Below are 5418 nucleotides of genomic sequence, written 5' to 3'. Positions count from 1 at the left end.
ATTCAATAATTTTTATTCTAATTTAATATTTATATTTATAAATTCACTAAATATAAACAAATATTTATATTTTATGTAAGAATTCATTAACTTCTAATTTTGTTAGTCTCTATTTAGTACAATCTCCATTTTGCTCAATTTAAAATTATTCAGAAGTTTTGTTGCATTTGCAAGACTTTATTAACAATGGTGGAGCTAGTAAGGGTCCAAGGGTTCATTCTAATCCAATTCAATGGAAATTTACACTGTTTATATATGGTTAATTTTTTATGTATATATAATAAATGTTGAACCCCATTCAACATCTTTGTGTGTTTACTTTTATATATTTCGAAACTTCTTAGTGAAAATATTTTGTCTCTGCCCCTACTTGTTCACCAGTTATACCAACACGATATGACTTTCGTACAATTTTTATACTAACTATCTCTAAATTTTTCAATTTTTTTGTTCAAATGATAAAACTTACATGATTTTGTAACGATCCGTTATGTCGTAATTAATAATATATGTGTTAATACCCAAAGTCACGCTAATGATCTAGTTAGTTGAACCAAAACAAGTTTTGCCCAATAGAACATGTAACATAACACCCTGCAAATTACCAAGTTAAGACCCCAACCATTCTTCATATGTGTATAGGATCGTACCGAGTGTTTTTTTACTGTGTATAGGTGTTAAGGTTAATTCTTTAGTGTGTGAAGTGATTTGGAGATGAATTAAGGTCATAAGAATCCTCTAACACAAAGTTGTGTTGAAAGTTTCCTTACCGATAGAGTTTCCATATAAGATTTTACTGTGGTCAACTTCAAACGACCATATCTCTTAGAACATGAAGAGTTAGGTGACACATAACCTATCAAATTAAAGGTCTATGAGTCTTTTTTCCAACACTACCAAGTTTGAAGTAGAGAGTTATGATCATTTTACTAAATGATGCAGTGTAGTTCCGTTTTGGCCGATGGATAAATTCTAAGAAAAGTAATTTTTATGTGCTTATACCCATAGGAAAAACGTAATACAGATTTCTTAACTCCTATAAAGCCCTACACAATCATATTTTCATTTTTTTATTCATCCATCTCCTTTCTCAAATCCTAAGACAAAAATCTAACGAAAAACAAACACAAACTTTCAAGTAAGATTCTTTCAAAAAACAATTAGATTCTTCTTCAAGGTAAATCTTTCTCCAAAGATTTCAGTCTTTTCAATTCAAATTTCTTTTTATAATTATGAATCATTCTGATAGAAATCTTAAGCCTTGGTCATTTATTTTCAAGAACTAATTCAAGAATCTCAAGAAATCCTTTCTTGATTGTTCTTCTTCAAATTAAGATTCGTTTTCAAGATTCATGGATTGTTTAACGTACGTAAGATTATCAAAGTGAGGAACTTTGTTCTTCCTCACACCTTACTTTTACAATTTCAATTAGTAAGATCAAAGATAGGATTTTCATTCAAGATTCTATGATTTCGAATTCCCTTTATCTCCTATTAGAGTTTCATGATTTTGTTATGGATTAAATTGATTTAAGACTTTTTCAGCATGATTGATCTTATTATGCATGGTTTGATCATAATTATGTGTTTCCAATGATTTTTGTATGAGTATTTTGACTATGAAATCAAGCTTTTATTATATGCATGCATCATGAATTGAAGACATTATGATTCAAGTATACTTCCGAATAAAGTGTCAAAATTATTTTTATAAAATTAGGTTGCTTCTGATTGAAGTATTCTCATTATGAAAGATTATCATGACTTAGGTGCTTTCAATTAAGTATCTCTTATGAATTAATATGTTACGAAATCATGATATTTTAAAGGAGCTATTCTTATGATTTATGAGTATTTATGATTGAATTGATATTACTAGATTCTTACTATTTCAAAGACTAAGATTTTGATTATGCTTATTTCTGTTGGGAGTTTACTTAGCACCGAGAGGACTTTGGAAAGGAGGATCTACTGTTAGTAGAGGTTGGGACTCTAGAAACAATTCTCTTGTTCCATAACTACGTGTCCCTGTAGGACTTTGTCTTAGAAAGACAATATATAGGTAGTCGATCCACCTAAACTTAAGATTATGGTCCTTACCTTGGCAAGTAGGATAATCTCTTTTTGATAAGGAAAGACACCAGACTCCATGTTATAGCTCACATGGTTTATGTCAGTTAACGGTATCTCCCACAACTCAGTTTTTCAGATTTTTGCTTTGACCTTGCAGTTAGTTAGTTCAATTTGCATGTTTTACTACTTGGTCATTGCATCAATTCATGTATTTCAGTTTCATATTCAGTTTAGCTTCTCATATTCATCATGTCCAGCTTTATAAATTATCATGCATATATCTCATACTCGGTACATTCAAAGTACTGATTCACATACCTTTTGTGCCTATATTTTTCATGTAATGTGGATTCAGGTTCTTACTATCAGGATCCGAATCAGTCGGATTGCAGATTCCAGCTAGCAGATGATAAGTTCTCTTATTTGGAGTACTCAAGTCAAATTGTTGTTCTATTATGTTATTTCTATTCGCATGTATTGATTAAATGGAGCAACGGTCATGTCCTAACTTGTTATAACAATATTAATAAAAGCTTCATAGATAGTCGGTTAGAGTTGTTGTATTCAGTCTATTCTATTCCATATTCTTTTCAAATTATAGTTGTTGTATACAAAACTTTGTTAAAAAATATATTGAACCAATATTATATAATTATGCTTCCACTCAATCATTTTAGTTATTTTATATGTTCATATTTCGTTGCTCATGACTATGTAACTTGAAGTCACTTATGACTCTAAGCACCATGTTACAACTACGGGGGAGTCTTGAATCGTGACAAAATGGGATAAAGTTTTTAAACATGGATTTTGGAGTGGGAAGCTGTCAAGGACCACTACAACGGGTTTGTCCGCCATAGAGGAGGCCGCCATGGCATCACCATAGAGGCACCTAGTAGTGGTCCATCAAAATTTTCAAATATTTTCTTAGTTCAAGTTCAAAAAGGTTTCTTTCCTCCCAAAAACACCCTAGGGTTATTCTAATAGAAAAATCTTGATAACATGGAGGCAGGATCCTGTTAGGTTAGATACTATTAATCATGTGTGCTTAGACATAATATTCAAACAATTTTCAAGATTAAATATCTAAGTGGGAGATTGTTAGGGTATATACTATTAACCATGCATTTAGATATAGAACATTATAACAATTGTGATGGTTAAAAGTCTAAATGGAAGATTCTTGAGATATATACTATTAACTATATGTTTAGATATAATATTTATTATAGAATAATTATTTATTCAGTTTTAATAAAAGTCTTAATAGATCATATATTCGTTTATGGTGTCTATTTACTTATTTAGTATATGATTTAGTGTATAAAGTTTTAGCTTATACACAGAGGATTAAATCATCGGTTCTTATAAGTATAAAGTTTTTGTTCACAATCTGAGATGGAAACTGGGCATACCATCGGTACGATTGCATTACAAGATTATATGTAATTTATCTTGATTATGGGAACGGTATAGTTCCAACTTCTTGTGCTAGTGCATTTTGTATGTATTGAACGGGACCGAGTAGAGATAGTTGTTTTAGACTGACTAATAAAAATATATTCTCTAAACTATTAAATGTGCGTATATTCTTAAACCTGATATAACTATTATGATATGTATATATTAATTATCATTTTGACTTATTAAAATGTGAGATTTTGAGATTGGTCAATATGCCTGGTAGATTGGATGATGATAATATATATTGGTGAAATAATAAGTTAGTTGATGAAATTCATGTCTCGTTATAAAGATTGATAGATATGTCTTTTTGAGAACCTTATAAGTTTTCATCGTGTCAAACCTTGCAAGTGGATTTATGAATCTGACACATGAAATAATTTAATTAGTGCTCTAAAGGAAACTAATCATTAAATTAAATTCGTCAGTAATTTAATTTATTGATTAGTATTTGTAATCTTAACATGGGAAATTTCAAAATATAAATAGAGTAGTGCAATTACGAATTTCTAGTAGAATGATTTGTAATTTATTATGGTAAGAATAATTTAAATTAATTATTTGGAATTATTTCCATAATAGGAAGCCTCAGTAATTAATTATGTGGTCCCTACAGTGCTCATATATAACTAGAACTCAGAATCCTATTTTCTAGGGGAAAAAAACGGAGGGTGTATTTTTTTTGGAGAAGAAACCTGTGTTTCTTTTTCATGAAGGAAAAGGACTGCTTTTTGAACGGGGAAGAAATCTCTATAAGTAGTTTCTCCTAACCTAGCAAGACAATCAGTTTTCTATTCATACTTGCCCACCCAAGTATTGAGAGAGTTCGAATATGAACTTGGGATCATTGTAGAATACTGCAAAGTTGTTGTCTATCTTATGGATTCGCTTGAAGGTTTATCTAATTTGTGAATTCACTTGAAGGTAAGGTAATTCTTGAATTAAATTTCAGCAAGTTTATGTGTTCTAGCATGATTATGTGTTCTAGCATAAACATTATTAGTTATCTATTATTCATGTAAGCAAGTATGATTTTGGTATGCTTCCACTGTGCATATAGTTTTTCAACAGATCCCTCCCAGACTCACCTCCAGTCTCAAGTTAGCGATGTCCTTCCTCCAAAATCTCGCTGGAAGGGGGGTCTAGCTACAGGTATTCGCATCTCCGGGGTAGTATCTGTAGGCTATGATTTATTAATAGTAGACTATGATTAGAAAAATGTATACATAACATAGATTTGATGGAAGAATCATGATTATGCCTGAGGATATAATGCTTGGATGGATAAGACATAGAGTTAAGGATTAAAAGAGGTATACGTGCATGTTGATATGTTATTATATGAATCCTTAATGCATATTTGTGTTGGTATGACTTACTTGATGAATTACGAGGTGAATATGTAAATGTAGGTAACATTAAAAGAACAATATGAACTTATAAGCTAGGGGTTTGGATTAAGTATCCCTTGTAGGGATGACCTGGTCTTGTTGATGGCTTGAGGGTGTGTTGCTGAGTCTGTAATTCGGGTTAGGCTGACGATCATGATAATGGATGAGGAATTAGTTGGTTATGACTATTTGAAGTTAAATTTGACTTAGATTCATGTATATACTTGAGTTAAATGCTTGTTGATTGGTCTTCAAACATCTTTATTATTAATGATGTAAAATTGAATGCTTGAAATGCATGGATGGATCGGATACCGTGCTGGTACGTAAGTTATATCATATATACATGTTATATTACGAAGAGAGGGATACCACGCCAATACATATACATACATATATATTTATATTGGAGGGTCGGATATTATGCTGGTATGGTATATACATGCACAAAGTTGATCCCCTGCAGATCATGGATATTGACATAAATAAG

This window comes from Solanum stenotomum, chromosome 4 (assembly GCF_019186545.1).
Source record: "Solanum stenotomum isolate F172 chromosome 4, ASM1918654v1, whole genome shotgun sequence".
Classification (NCBI taxonomy): domain Eukaryota; kingdom Viridiplantae; phylum Streptophyta; class Magnoliopsida; order Solanales; family Solanaceae; genus Solanum; species Solanum stenotomum.
This window is presented reverse-complemented; position numbering follows the sequence as displayed.